The sequence below is a fragment of the Schistocerca serialis genome, chromosome 1, assembly GCF_023864345.2.
Source record: "Schistocerca serialis cubense isolate TAMUIC-IGC-003099 chromosome 1, iqSchSeri2.2, whole genome shotgun sequence".
Classification (NCBI taxonomy): domain Eukaryota; kingdom Metazoa; phylum Arthropoda; class Insecta; order Orthoptera; family Acrididae; genus Schistocerca; species Schistocerca serialis.
Genome location: NC_064638.1, coordinates 311,247,248 through 311,263,196, shown reverse-complemented (window position 1 = coordinate 311,263,196; position 15,949 = coordinate 311,247,248). Strand labels below are relative to the sequence as shown.

General features: G+C 40.4%; 1 protein-coding gene across 2 annotated transcripts in view; it reads left to right on the top strand.

The window, feature by feature from the left end:
• LOC126469582 (diacylglycerol lipase-beta-like) overlaps positions 1-15,949 on the top strand; it is an 817,808-nt gene that overhangs the window by 682,270 nt on the left and 119,589 nt on the right. The gene's annotated exons all lie outside the window — the stretch shown is intronic.

Genomic DNA, 15,949 nt, shown 5'->3' with positions numbered 1-15,949 from the left:
GAATTTCCTGTCCTGTTCTCTCACGTGAGTAGGCAAAACAACTTCACTAAATTTGTGTTTGTATAATGGAATTATTTTCAGTTTATTGAGTACCTATGTGTTGTTCTTCAGTGGGCTTTTACGTTAGGTACGTTGTTTTAATCAGTGGCTGAGAACTGTTTCATTTGTGTGAATGTGTAACGCTGGTGGGAAAGGGATTGGATAGATAAATGCGAAATCTTGCTGCTGTCTAGCATACTGTAAAGCCATGTAATTGTGTTGTTGTCAGTTGGTGGAGAAATAATAAATGACTTCTCTCACCATTAATTGTGTTATTGGTAGACTGGATAAAAGTCATCCATTCTGGATTTGCTGGCACCTTACCACACAGCAACAGCATATTTTTCAAGGTGGGTATGTATGATAATGCTAAGATCCAGAACAGTAGTCTGCTGTAATGCGTTACCTGATTTACGTTGAAATGTGTGTAGTTCCATAACACCTAGGTGGCTTACATCTGTTATAGGGAGAACGAATTTAAGCCTCTGGGGCTCTTCAGGTGTTGAGAGAGTTGCTGCTGGGGTGACCCATTTGATAACTCTTATGCTGTGAAAACCATTCCAGCCAGTGATACCTGAGACAATGAAATCGACAATGAGACAATTAAATCGAAATTGTCAGTATATATTGACAACAAGTTACACATGACAGTTTTTTACATAACAGCTCACTTAACAACCACACATAGGTACTCAGTAAACTGAAAATAACTTCATTATACAGGTTGAGTCCCTAACTATTGCCACCTAGAGTAACTGCGAAAGTATGATTAGTAGCTGAAAAGTTTGTGGCACAAATGTTGCATGGAACAACGGGGGCCATAATATGAAGGTCAACTTTGTTTTTCTAAATGGGATGCTACAGTTTGCTACTTATTATCAGATAGCGCCTATCGAGACGAATCCAATGATGTGTAACAGTAAGGTCTTTGAAGGTCACGTCTATTTATAGAAGGTATTCGAAATGATGGCCATTGGTATCAATGCAGTGCTACAATCTTCTTATCATGGTTTGAGTGGTATTCCTTATCACTGCGGCACTTATCGAAGTATAATTATGCTCTGACAATTCTCTCACACATACCTTCAGGAGTAGTTGGAACGTGTTTATAAACAATGTATTTTACGAATACTCACAAGAAGTATGCATCTCAATGCGTTACCCTTTTTAATATGTGGTGTGTTCGCTAGTAGCCATATAACCACTCTGCTTGCAGACAGACGAAGAAACACATTTTTCACTCAGAACGAAGAGCAATATCGCATACTTTACTGGAAAACCGGAAGTTATCTACGTCGTTGAGAGTATAAAAACTTTCGCAGCGTTTGGCAACTATTAATCATCCGCACTTTCACCATTTTACGCGTTGGCGATTATTTGCTTCTGAACCACAACAGAAATATCTACCGTGCGCATCTGGAGGTATCTCTGGCAGCTTCATTTGCCACCGTTTTCTTCCATCAGATGGATTTACTCCATCGATGAGGGACTTTCCTAGGGTCATGTATTACAAATAATCAATCACAACTAATCCACAGCTCGAACCATCTTTTCACCTTGTATGATCCAGCTGAACCAATTTAAAGTCTCTGCAAGTTAGTTCATTGAACTTAAATATGTAATTGCATGATCTACAAAATTAGTGTCTGATTATTTCTACAGTTTAAAATTGCCGCTCCATTTAGTAAATCGTACTTTTTTTTATCGCTTATGACTACTTTTTACAATATTTTAAAAGAACAGACCTCAGCTTATCTTCGATCTCATCCGCTTCATACATCATAGAGAAGAAGAGCAGAAGAAGGAACAATTCCACAGACAATACAATGCCAATACATTCCCTTAGTGGTATTATCTTTTGTTATATGTTTATTCTTTGTAGAAAACTGGTTATAAAAACAATAAAATATATTGCTGTTATTTCACAATATAATAATAAATCACAATATAATTATAAGTCTTTTATCAGTTCCTCATTGCCGCGCGCGATTAGCCGAGCGCCGGCCGTGGTGGCCGAGCGGTTCTAGGCGCTACAGTCTGGAACCGCGCGACCGCTACGGTCGCAGGTTCGAATCCTGCCTCGGGCATGGATGTGTGTGATGTCCTTAGGTTAGTTAGGTTTAATTAGTTCTAAGTTCTAGGGGACTGATGACCTCAGAAGTTAAGTCCCATAGTGCTCAGAGCCATTTGAACCATTTGATTAGCCGAGCGGTCTAGCCACTGCAGTCATGGCATGTGCGGCTGATCCCGGCGGAGGTTCGAGTCCTCCCTCGGGCATGGGTGTGTGTGTGTTTGTCCTTAGGATAATTTAGGTTAAGTAGTGTGTAAGCTTAGGGACTGATGACCTTAGCAGTTAAGTCCCATAAGATTTCACACACATTTGAACATTTCAGTTCCTCACATATAGGCTCAAAACTCATTTCTGGAAAAATATTCGTTAAAATGTCGAGCACGGTCGCACACGCTTGCGACACAACAATATTGGCGTTGATATTACAAGACCCACGCCTCACAACCCGTTATGATTCTCTTAGGGAACTTCCCGTTCTCATTTGCGCGATCCAAGAAGTCTTCACAGAGGTCTTTCTGGTCTTGAGTCATGAGCCGTGAGACGAACTTGGCGGCAACACGGTGCATTCCAAGATGCAGTGTCACGTTGTAGCGAGGCTCAAAACCATATCAACCAAAACCACTAAAAATGAACGCAGAAATATCTATCTAAAACAGCAGATTAAAATTCGCTTGATGCCTTCTTAAGAGAGAGTCTCCATTCCTTCCAAGCTAATTATGTAAGTGTAGACCAAATATGGCGACCAAATATGGCTCAAATTCAAAGATACAGTATCGGCAGCAATAGATAGATTCATACCGCATAAGTTAATTAGAGACCTGACTGATCCACCATGGTACCAAAACACGTCAGTACACTGTTGCAGAAGCAACGAAAAAAGCATGCCAAATTCAGAAGAACACAAAATCCCCAAGACTGACTAAGTTTCACTGAAGCTCCAAATTTGGTGCGGACGTCAATGCGAGATGCTTTTAATAGTTTCCACATTGAAACATTGTCTCAAAATATGGTAGAAAACCCAAAGAGATTCTGGTCGTATGTAAAGTACGAGGTGTGGCTAGAAAAAAACCGGACTAGTACTGGTGAAACAATAAAACGAATGCAATAAGGCTGAAAGTCGCGTGGCCTGTCACGTGACTCTCGCTCCGCCTACTGCTCGAGTTTCATCTGCCTCCTGCACTCAGTCTGCCCGTGGCGTCTGTTTTAAGTAGTTGACGTTTTGTCTGTGCGTCGGAAAATGTTGAGTGTACAGAAAGAACAGCGTGTTAACATCAAATTTTGTTTCAAACTAGGAAAATCTGCAAGTGAAACGTTTGTAATGTTACAACAAGTGTACGGCGATGATTGTTTATCGCGAACACAAGTGTTTGAGTGGTTTAAACGATTTAAAGATGGCCGCGAAGACACCAGTGATGACACTCGCACTGGCAGACCATTGTCAGCAAAAACTGATGCAAACATTGAAAAAATCGGTAAACTTGTTCGACAAGATCGCCGTTTAACAATCAGAGCAGTGTCTGAGTTAACCGGAGTTGACAAGGAAAGTGTTAGGCAGATTCTTCATGAAAGTTTCAACATGAACAAAGTGTGTTCAAAAATGGTTCCAAAGTGTCTCACAATTGAACAGAAGGAGCGCCGAAGAATGATTTGTTCTGACATCCTGGAAAACATTGAAAGTGATCCCACCTTCTTACAAAATGTTATTACTTGCGATGAATCGTGGTTTTTTACTTACGATCCCGAAACTAAACGCCAATCGATGCATTGGAAAACTCCTGGTTCTCCACGACAAAAAAAGCACGAATGTCAAAATCGAAATTCAAGGCAATGATGATTGTTTTTTTTGACATCAAAGGGATTGTGCACATTGATTGGGTACCAGAGGGACAAACAGTGAATCAGCATTACTACATTAGCGTCCTGGCTACCCTACGTGAGCGAGTACGGAGAAAACGGAACGATTTGTGGAGAAAAAAGTCATGGATCCTTCACCAAGACAATGCCCCAGCTCACAGTGCGTTGTCAGTGAAGACGTTTTTGGCAAAACACAACATTCCCATCTTAGATCATCCACCCTACTCACCTGATTTGGCCCCCTGTGACTTTTTTCTTTTCCCTAAAGTGAAGTCAGCTTTGAAAAGAACTAGATTTGAGACTGTTGAAGCAGTAAAAGAAAAAGCGACGGAAGTAATGTATGGACTTACCGAAAATGATCTGCAGCATTGCTATGAACAGTGGAAAATTCGTATGGAGCGGTGTAGAGACCGAGGAGGAGAGTACATTGAAGGAGATAACATGAAATTGTAATTAATTGTAAATAAATGTTTTTTCCAGCATCAGTCCGGTTTTTTTCTAGCCGCACCTCGTAGACCAGCGGCAAAAAACAGTCAATACCGTCACTGCGCGATAGCGATGGATATATTACCGATGGTGGTGCCACTAAAGCGGAGTTACTAAATACAGTTTTCCGTAATTCCTTCACGAAAGAAGACGAAGTAAATATTCCAGAATTCGAAACCAGAACAGCTGTTAGCATGGGTGACATAAAAGTAGGTGTCTTAGGTGTTGCGAAACAACTCAAATCACTTAAGAAAGGCAAGTCTTCCGGTCCAGACGGTATACCAGTCAGGCTCCTTTCAGAGTACTGTATGCAGACACAATAGCGCCTTTCTTAGCAATCATATACAACCGCTCACTTGACGAAAGGTCTGTTCCTAAAGACTGGAAAGTAGCACAAGTCACACCAATATTCAAGAAAGGAAATAGGAGTAACCCAGTGAATTAAAGACCCATATCACTGACCTCAATTTGCAGTAGGATTTGGGAGCATATACTGTACTCGAATATTATGAATCACCTTGAAAAAAATGACTTATCGATAGATAACAAACACGGATTAAGAAAATATCGTTCTTGTGCAACTTAGCTAGCTACCTCTTTATTGCCATGAAGTAATGAGTGCTGTCGACATGGGATCTCAGATCGATTCCATATTCATAGATTTGCAGACGGCTTTTGATACCGTTCCTCGCAAGCGACTATTAATAAGATTGCGTGCATATGGAGTATCGTCTCAGTTGTGTGACTGGATTCGTGGTTTCCTCTCAGAGCGGTGATAGTTCGTAGTGATAGACGGTAAATCATCGAGTAGAACAGAAGTGATATCTGGCATTCCGCAAGGTAGTGTCATAGGCCCTCTGCTGTTCCTGATTTACATAAATGATTTAGGTGATAATCTGAGCAGCCCCCTTAGATTGTTTGTAGATGACGCTGTAATTTATCGTCTAGTAAAATCATCAGACGATCAATTCCAATTACAAAATGATCTAGAGAGAATTTCTGTATGGTGCGAAAAGTGGCAATTGGCACTAAACAAAGAAAAGTGCGAGGTCATCCACATGGGTACTAAAAGAAATCCGATAAATTTTGGGTATACGATAAATCGCACAAATCTAAGGGCTCTCAATTCGACTAAATACCTAGGAATTACAATTATGAACAACTTAAATTGGAAAGACAACGTAGATAATATTGTGGGGAAGGCGGAACAAATACTGCGCTTTGTTGGCAGAACACTTAGAAGATGCGACAAACCCACTAAACAGACAGCCTGCATTACACTTGGCCGTCCTCTGCTGGAATATTGCTACGCGGTGTGGGATCCTTACCAGGTAGGATTGACGGAGGACATAGAAAAAGTACAAAGAAGGGCAGCTCGTTTCGTGTTATCGCGCAATAGGGGTGACAGTGTCACTTGTATGATACGTGAGTTGGGGTGGCAGTCATTGAAACAAAGGCGGTTTTCTTTGCGGCGAGATCTATTTACGAAATTTCAATCACCAACTTTCTCTTCTGAATGCGAAAATATTTTGCTGACACCCACTACGTAGGGAGAAATGATCATCATAATAAAATAAGAGAAATCAGAGCTCCAACGGAAAGATTTAGGTGTTCATTTTTTCCACGCGCCATTCAAGAGTGGAATGATAGAGAAGTAGCATGAAAATGTTTCGATGAACCCTCTGCCAGGCACTTAAGTGTGAATTGCAGTGTAACCATGTAGATGTAGATGTAGGATTTTATGACATGATCCAACTGAAATGTTACCTTCTTCTGCAATGTCTCGGACAGTCAGTCTTCGATCGGCACACACAATTTAGTTGTTGTTCCTGACACGAGATCGTCGGCAGACGTCGAAGGGCGTCCTGAACGAGGTTCGTCTTTAGCTTCCGTCAGGTCATTTTTAAACTGTGTGAACCATTCGTAATGCCGCTTTTGGATTAAGCATTCATTACCGTTGGCCTCCTGCATCATTTGGTGTGTCTCTGTAAAGGTTTCGAGTTTCACGCAAAATTTAATGCAGACGCATTGCTCCTCTAACTCTGCCATCTCAAAAATTCGTAAACTGTGCTACACAAAGTTGTAGTCACCACAGCTCTGAACAATAACTAACAGATATACAAAAATGAAACTTATGGCAGCTACACATTAAACACAGGCGTGTGCAGGGATGCCAACCACATTTCACTCCAACACACCATTGGCGCGAAACTACGAACGTTCCGGAAGTTTGTGGACAGATCTCGTAAATATCAGAGAGCTAGCGTATTAGTCGACTATCTGTAAAGTGAGGGCGCTCGGTCGACGTATCGTGAGTTTTTATCGTGATATTTCACGAGGACACTATGAACGACTTGATAATATATGCACAACTGTCCTGAAAGCATTCACAGAACGATGCGTTTTCTTTAATTACCACTGTGCTTGTTTACTGTAACGTCATCGCATGTTTCCGATAGCGGCCACGGGAGCCCAGGTGCACTAATATCGTGGTCAGCCAGTAGCTGGTGATGTACGTAGACATAATCATTCCCTACTGATGTCAGTAGCAGATGCTGTAAAACCCATCTATAGAACTAGGCTAGCAGAAACTTGCTAGCTAAGCGCATCCATGAGAGAACTCAAAATCCCAACGAAAATTTTCAATAACTGTGTGTGGGAACGCTTGCCAAAAAAAGTGTTTGTGGGTCTCAAAACCCAAAAAACCGTGTCATGGGCGCAGTGTTGTGTTTCAACGCTGGGTTAGTCAGCCATAGAACCTGGGGTGAACATGAGGAATGCGCCTCTATCAGTTCACCAGCTGAGGGTGCGGGAGGCTGAGAAAAGTACCCTACAAATGACAAAAAGTGGCCAGAAATCAAAAAAGGGCCTCCTCGCGTAAGCTAGAGGATACAAAAACCAGTAACGCTGACAGCTAGGGACCTAGAGAGTTTTAACTTTGAATATAGGTTAAACAGATCATATCACAAACTTTGAATGCATTTTCGAGAAAGTATGAAGTTTTTAGCCTTAGCTACAATTTTCTCTGAAACTAATACATCTATGCCTGTGAAACTTGGTAGTGAAATTAATTATATCTACTAGAATTGGAGAAATGAAATAAGAGGTGTGACAAATATTGAAATATTATTTTTTTGCGGTTTTTTAGGTCGCTCTTTTCTGTGAATTTCTACTGTAATGCACTTTGATGAACATATGATAAATTATATACATTTCAGATTTGCTTTGATTCGAACAAATAGTTTTGAGAGACGTATGCCAGCAATAGTATGGTCAACCATAGGAAAAAGCTCACACCTGGGTCCCCTAAATGTCTTTTTCCGCCGCGGCAAGCAGATCGGTGGCAATTCCAGACCTCAACAGCATGAATGGCGTATATCTCTATATAATATGTAAAGCAAAATCTTTGTCATGGAAAGAATGTTGGACATTATCCTTTTATCGCAATGTTTGTTCTTTTATTGCTTCTACCTTCTTTCTGATCTACTCTGTCCGTATAATGCTGATGCTGTCAGACGATTTTCAGACTCTCATTTGGAGTTATCTGCAGAGAACAGCACATGTTCATTCGTGTGAAACTAATTTTGCACATCCAACGATTCCTGCACACTTGACGTCGTTGTACTCTTCATCAAGAGAGTGACGAATATTGAAAAACGCAGAGCAGTTCTTCCCTCTTCTTCGTAGAAACCGTCGTAGACATACCAACTCGCCATAAGAAGGCTCTTGTTGTACTTTGGAAGCTCTCATTTCTTGAAAAGCACAGATATAATCTTCAAGAAATGCGCACAACAGGAATGGAGTGTAGTGGAACACTGGTCACTGCCTGATGCAGTATCAATGTACAGGATGTCCAAGTACGCCTCCAAGTCTACACCACAAAATTTTTATAAAATTGCGGCTATACTAGCCCAGCTCCAGTCCTCTACGACCGTCGACACGGCTGGCCCTTGGACACCCTCTTTAACACAATATTGTTGAAAAAATCCAAACAAAGACGCAATTGAATTGGCGTAGAGGGCAGTTTATTATTCCAGCGTAGTAATAAATTCTGTTTTCCTTCACTCCGGGCTGCCTGTGGACTACGGGTCCCATAGCTTCGAAATACAGCATTATATGCCTTAGAAAGCTAACCTGTTCGGAGAAAAACATGAAGACTGAAGTGGCAGCGCTACAAACTGAATGGGCTTGTTTCCTGCACTTTTGATTGAGGTACCATGGTACCATATCTTCATAACACCTCTTACTCAGATCACGAACACAAAAAGCTTCCAACCTGGCTTTCCGCATCTGTGCAGATGGATATGTGTGTGTGTGCGAATGTATACCTGTCCTTTTTTCCCCCTAAGTTAAGTCTTTCCGCTCCCGGGATTGGAATGACTCCTTACCCTCTCCCTTAAAACCCACATCCTTTCGTCTTTCCCTCTCCTTCCCTCTTTCCTGATGAAGCAACCGTTTGTCGCGAAAGCTTGAATTTTGTGTGTATGTTTGTGTTTGTTTGTGTGTCTATTGACCTGCCAGCGCTTTTGTTTGGTAAGTCTCATCATCTTTGTTTTATATATATATATATATATATATATATATATATATATATATATATATATATATATTCTGCACCATTTCAGTGCAGTAATGTGTTCATTGTAAATAAGTATTATAGTAGTTGTATTACATATTTATTACCTTATAATTAAATAAAAAACTTTTTTATTTTAAATTCAGTGCATTAGTATATATAAAATGGCTCTTTCATATAGTGTTCATTAAAAAATGACAGTCATTCCACTTGGGACCCGTGGAATGTACATTAGCTTATTTGTTTTAGTTATAAATATTTCTCATGTATTGTTGTTTTTCTGACATGTTCCACATCCTGGAGGACCTCCTCACTACGGATCAATTGGAATGAAGTAAATCTAATCTAATCTAATCCTCTGGGACCATAGAACTGTTTATACTAATTAGTCTGATTACCAGTTTCATTTGTTGTAGTCACATAAACACGGACAACATCGTTAACACGCAGCTGAACTTAAAAGTCTTACAGTTGGTGTATTTGCGCTTTCCATAGGAAACAAAATGAAAATCTGGTTTGCCTTGTGCCTTCTGTTTCTGTAGTCCTTTGAAGCATAGGACACAAGGTTCAAAAATGGTTCAAATGGCTCTGAGCACTATGGGACTTAACTTCTAAGGTCATCAGTCCCCTAAAACTTAGAACTACTTAAACCTAACTAACCTAAGGACATCACACACACCCATGCCCGAGGCAGGATTCGAACCTGTGACTGTAGCGGACGCACGGTTCCAGACTGTAGCGCCTAGAACCGCTCGGCCACCTGGCCAGCATAGGACACAAGGTAACTTCCTCTCAGTAAGCTTTAGTCTAAGAGCAATCAGGGACTTGTCTTGTGTTCTTGTGCACATTTTGCAGCCCACATGTAGCAAATTCTAAGTTAACTACACCTTCTCCGTTACTAAAGGCCATTGAGCGATTATTCCGCTTAGTCACTTTCATCCAAGACATGTCCGCCCCGGTAGCTGAGTGGTCAGCGTGACTGATTGCCGTCCTATGGGCCCGTGTTCGATTCCCAGCTGAGTCGGAGATTTTCTCCGCTCAGGGACTGGATGTTATGTTGTCTTCATCATCATTTCATCCCCATCCGACGCACGGGTCACCCAATGTGGCGTCGAATGTAATAATACCTGCACCAAGGTGGCCGGACCTGCCCCACAAGGGGCCTCCCGGCCAATGACGCCAAACGCTCATTTCCATTTCCATCCAAGACATCGCATTAACTTCTTGAAGGTCCTCTTTCACTACTTGCTGTTTTCCACATGTATCCTTCTACTTCCACACAAATATCATTCTAGTAGAGTGCTCGGCAGTGATGGTGACATCAATGAAGCCATCTAGGACTCCAAGAGCATAAAAGGCGACATCTTCAGAGCTCACGCTTCTTCGTTTAATCACCTGGGCGATGTGAAAGGTGGCATAGCCAGCATCCGAAAATCCTTTGAAAGACATCACGTTGTAGTGGCATGGTTTAACACCACATGCCCACACTGGCAAATTGATAAACCGGAAAGCAAACAACAGTACGTCTAGCCCGCAACGCAGAGCTAATGACCACCGTTTAGAGTGAGGCCTCTGTTCGCTCTACATTAGCGAGCTGCGCTCGAGGAAGTGATGCCATTCACCAGGAAGGTACCCTCGACCTGACTGGGTGCACTGTAGCAGATGTAGTAGGGGCGACTGCTCTGGCCAAAATTTGCGAAAGTGTTGCAAATAATTTGCAGAAGTTAGTGACATAAAATGGTCTGTGTCTTGGGCATGGAAAGAAGGCACAAGATTAGGAAGAAAACCTGTCTATTGGCACAGTCACATTAGGAAATTATCAAAGACGAAATAGCATTTGCCTGTTCGGTGTATCACAAAATGCTGCGCAACACAGACAACCTGCTGATGCAAGAGCACATAAAACAATTATAGGCATGGATTTAAGCACAGCTAACATTGACAGGAACAATCAGGTGGGATGTAGACCATCAGGGGCCCCGAAACCTCAACTGATAATTATACAAGGTGAGTCAAAAAGGACCTTACAACTTTGGAATGATATAAATTTATTGAGATAACTGACAGAATCGGTAGATGTGTCATTTTGAAGCAAACAACCTCAAGTTTCACATAAGTGTCAAGTGTCATTTTAGTTCGATGTGACTATCATTTGTGATGCGGCAAACATCCCACTGGTAATCAAATTCTTCCCACAATCTTTACAACAAGTCGAGTGCAACTTGTGCAGTGGCAGTGCAGATTCGATTTTTCAAGTCAGCTATATGGTTTGGTAGGTGAGATCCACATTGCGTTGATTTTTGTGGACTGCACATTGCGTTGATTTTTGTGGACTGCGGGCAAAGCTATCCGTGACCTGCCGACATAGCCATCAACACACGGGCGACCTGGTGATTTATCATGTCACAGTGAACAACCCATCTCAACAAAGTTTTTGTGTCAAGAGTAAATTGTAGGTCTGCTTAATGGTTCTTTAATGTGTTTGGTACGAAATTTACATCGGACAGTTGCTGCAGAGTTTATTTCATGAAACCAACACACTCATCACCAGTGAAAGTAGCCATTTTAACTGCGCACTACACTGGCTCCACTGGTGGCAGAATAGGGTACTGCTGCTGTGAATCAAACTTGAGGTTGTTTGCCACAAAATGACACATCTATCTCAGTAAATTTCTATATCATTACAGAATTGTAAAGTCCTTTTCAACTCATCCTGTCAATTCTGTCTCACAACAAAAAAGAGTGGAGATGTTTAACCACACTAAGGAAATAACAAAGACAAGTTTAATTCTACGTAAGGCTAAATATTTTGAGCAACATCATTTCCCATTTAGCCCTTAGGAATAAATGGACCAAGCATGGCAGAATAATCACCAGCAGGAAATAAGATGATTACAAATATGATGGAACTGAGTAGTATAAAATAAAACAGTACAGGCCAGATTGTAAGCTTAAGTGTTTGTCTTGTTTTTTCTACCAAACAAGTGAAATATTTTGCATTCATATTAATTATGCATTAATTTTTGTGTTTGTGCCTTCTTATATTGTTCTTACTACATACCCTGAACTATAATGAAGTACCCTTATACCAAGGAGAGATGAAAGATACTTTCTAATAACACTGCTTATTATCAAAATAGAAAACAGAACTCAAATACAGTGTCTATGAATGAATATCCACATAGCTGAAGTACAACCAGAAAAGTCTCTCCTAGACGTTGTCTGAGATGCTCCTAATCGACGAAGCCCACAACTCGTGCCAGCTGGAAGGAGGAGCCAAAGATAATCAATGTTAGGATCCAACTTGGCACTCAGAGTATGTCCTTATGAGGACGGTACTTCTGGGATCTCAGGCGACAGCAGTTGCCGAAGACAGTGCCTCGGATGATGATAGCTGCCACTAGTATGATGTATGGTGTTGTGGCATCTAGTAGCAGCAGATAGTGGTCCTGCATAGCGTCAGTGACAGGTGCTCAAGACCTTACGGGGAGCTGCTGGTGCAGCCAGGTGAAGACCTGGGACATAACAGCTCCAACATGGTCCAGTGTTGGCCTAAATCGTCTCTGTTGGAAGGATACCAGCACTGCGCTGCAGAGGCAAGTGATTTTGCATAGTAAAGTAGTGTCCTGCCTACAGCACTCTCTACCATGATGGGCATGCTGTCTGTTGGTGATGTTTGCACCCTCGGACGCTGCAGTGTCTGCTGGCAGTTCGATTTTACTACTCGATCACGATATTATTGCATTTTCCCATTATCGGTAACAGAAGGTGATGTCACAGTAAACAAGTACAGTGATAACTAAGGCAAACACGTTGGACTGTCAATGTTTTTGGGTTAGTCGTGCATATACTATCAATCCCGATTATGCACTGATGCACCATAAGCCAATCGAAGCACCCTCACTCCCATGCGCGATAATATTGTGGTCAACTAATACAGAATATCCCTGACTCTGTTTACAACAACCTCCATAGTGAGGCAGGGGCTGTCTCTAGCATGTGAAGCATACACATTAGTGTGGTGGCTGAAATCAGCAGGGGGCAGCCCTGTACACGCCACATATAGCTATTTCTTAATTTTTGTCACTACTAATTCTGTACAACTGTTTGTAAAGATTGCATGACTCAGACACCTTTTGGATATCTCTCTTCTTAATTCCTAAGTGAAAAAATTTCAACCAATGTCATTGTAATAATTTCAAATTGAATTGTAGCTTCATGTGGCAGTCTTCTAATTCTTAAGTTAATTTTTCGCTGCTGACAGCATCAGCACAGCAAATCATCCCTCTCTTTTCTCCTGTTTTGGACTGTGCAATCTACTAACAACATTTCATTATTTATATTTCCTTGCCAGCACTGTTCTGAGACAGAGGATTATTTGTTTCATACTCATTATTACCTCAGTCATGTCTCTTCAGCCTAATATTCCTTCTATATTCCCATTGCTTTGCAAACCTTTCTTCAGTGACCATTGGATGAACAAATTTCAGGTCTTCTGTGAGCTATGTGAATTCCTAGAAATGTGGATCAAAGTGCATTGTAATGTTCAATGCTTACCACACATTATAAAGAATTGAACCCACCTTCTGCATGACCTAAACTTTTGTAGTCATTCTATTCAAAAAGTATCTAAAGCCATACAACTTTTCTTTTCTCATGGAACAAATGCTCCCAACAGACAATGAAAATGTGAAGTGGGCTCTGGCATATACAGTCTCAAACCCCAAGTTTTCAAAGCCTTGAATTCTAAAGAAAAAACAGGCAGAACTTGTATTCATAAAAAGAATCTGCAGAAAGAAAAGTACTTCATTGTTTTAGACTATAAATCTCCAAAAAATCAGCAAACTGACACCCTTTCAGTCAGAACCACTGTCACTTCAGTGTTATATGAGCATGAAAATGTAATAGGATATGTTAACATAGACATCTACTCATTGAGAAGAACATCCTCCACAATAAACCTATCGTTTAGTTGCTATAAGTTCAACACATTTGAATTATTTGAGAACCTGTGAAAATAATGTGGAGGCTGCACATTGCAATTTTTTTGCACTGTTCAGTTGCCAGTTTCTCATAATTGGATCATTTATCTGACTTTTTTCACACAACACTAAAGAAAGAGTCTACTATGGGCACTACAACAAGTTTGTGGTGATGGCTGATGTTTTTCTACTTACAGTTCTCAAAATGTTGTATCTGCTAACAAGTGTCGGGGTGTAGGTCTTCTTATGAGTTTGATATATTTTGATCCAAAATAATATTATATTTCCAACTACAATTTTTTGTTATGTGTTCACTATTCTGTGCCTTCTGTTAATTATGTAGCTTGTTGTACTGCTCTTTGTAAGTAAGTTAACACTTATTGTTTGATACATTAACAGTTGACACTACTCCATTTTGCCCCAGCCAATTATACTTACCCAGAGGTGGAAACGAAGCTTACTTTGAGCAGATTTAAGAGCTTAGAATTAAATAAAATCGAAATATTACAAAACTTTGGCAGTACAAGCCTACTTATCAGTGCGATGTTGCTCTCCTTCAGGCCTTGGTATATGCACTGACTCAATTGGAAAGGGCATCTTAAAGCCATTGCATCCTCTCCTGGCACAAGCTGGCCCACAACTGTTATAATTGGCCATTGATATCCTGGACTCTGGCACAGAGATACAGCTATTTCACATGTGTACGTGACATCTCCAGGCCCGGTAACAAAAATAAACACAATTTACACTAACGTGCTCAGGTGGCCGGTCTACCTGTCACAAAGAAATGCAACCCTAAGCATTTACATATCCACTGTAGGTGCATTTGTGTATGAAGTTACATTGATGCCTGACCATATTTTCTAAGTGCTTCACTTTTTTGTCAAGCAGCATATCATCTGGAAGTTATTCAATTTCATCTGGCTTCTCAAGCCACTTTCAACAATTCTAACTTTTGCCATTTGTTGTTTTTCATGTGATCAAGCCAGGACAATATTCTTCATCATAAATATCTAAAACATGCATACCTGGACTGAAATCATGTGTTGAAATGTCCCCTCAATTATTATCATAATGTTAGAAAAATCTCATTCCTATATTATCATCAGTTTCATCAAAGTTCATTCCTCTTTCATTAGTATTGTCATGTGTGGAATGTACTCTACTGCTTTCTTTTTGTGAACTTATACTCTGGTGTTAAAGTTTCCTTTTAGTTGCTTTTTCTGGCTTTACTTGTCCTCCTAGCAAGTTCCAGAACTACATCTCTCACTCATGTACTGTTCGCATGTGCTACTTTTATCTTCTTTCATTCTGTCACTTTTTCTTTGAGTGCTGTTGCATTGTTTGCATTGTATATCCTAAATATTCCCCAAGAAAACATAACCAATCACACAAGATGTAAACATTCTACCAAAACAGAGGCAAATTACTGCTCTGTTTAGTGGTTTATCTCCCAGCCTCCCAGGAACATGACTGTAAATTTTTCTCCTTGTTTTCTATGCTGTTGATCAATTTCTTAATGCGTCTTGGGAACTTGTACTTAGCATTGATGAATAGTGAATGCCACTGGCAGTTGCTTCCAGTGTCCTAAAACTTTTCAATAATAACATTTTATCACTGTAGCTGTCATATTCTTAATGAGAGAATCAGAAACTGTATTGATATTTAAAACAATTATTATTTATTCTCTAGTCTCAGTGACACATTTTTAATTACATCCAGAGTGATTGAAACATGCCATGTAATTAAAAATGCACAACTGAGGTTGAAGAATAAATGAGAACATTTCATCAGTTGCTATAATACACATAATATATATTAGTAATGAATCATCATAGCAATTGCTGCTTTTGAACAGCATCAACATATCACATACACACTACATGAAGTTGCCAGTTTAAAAAAAAATATTTTGGAAAATGCAGGAAAAATTGATAAATA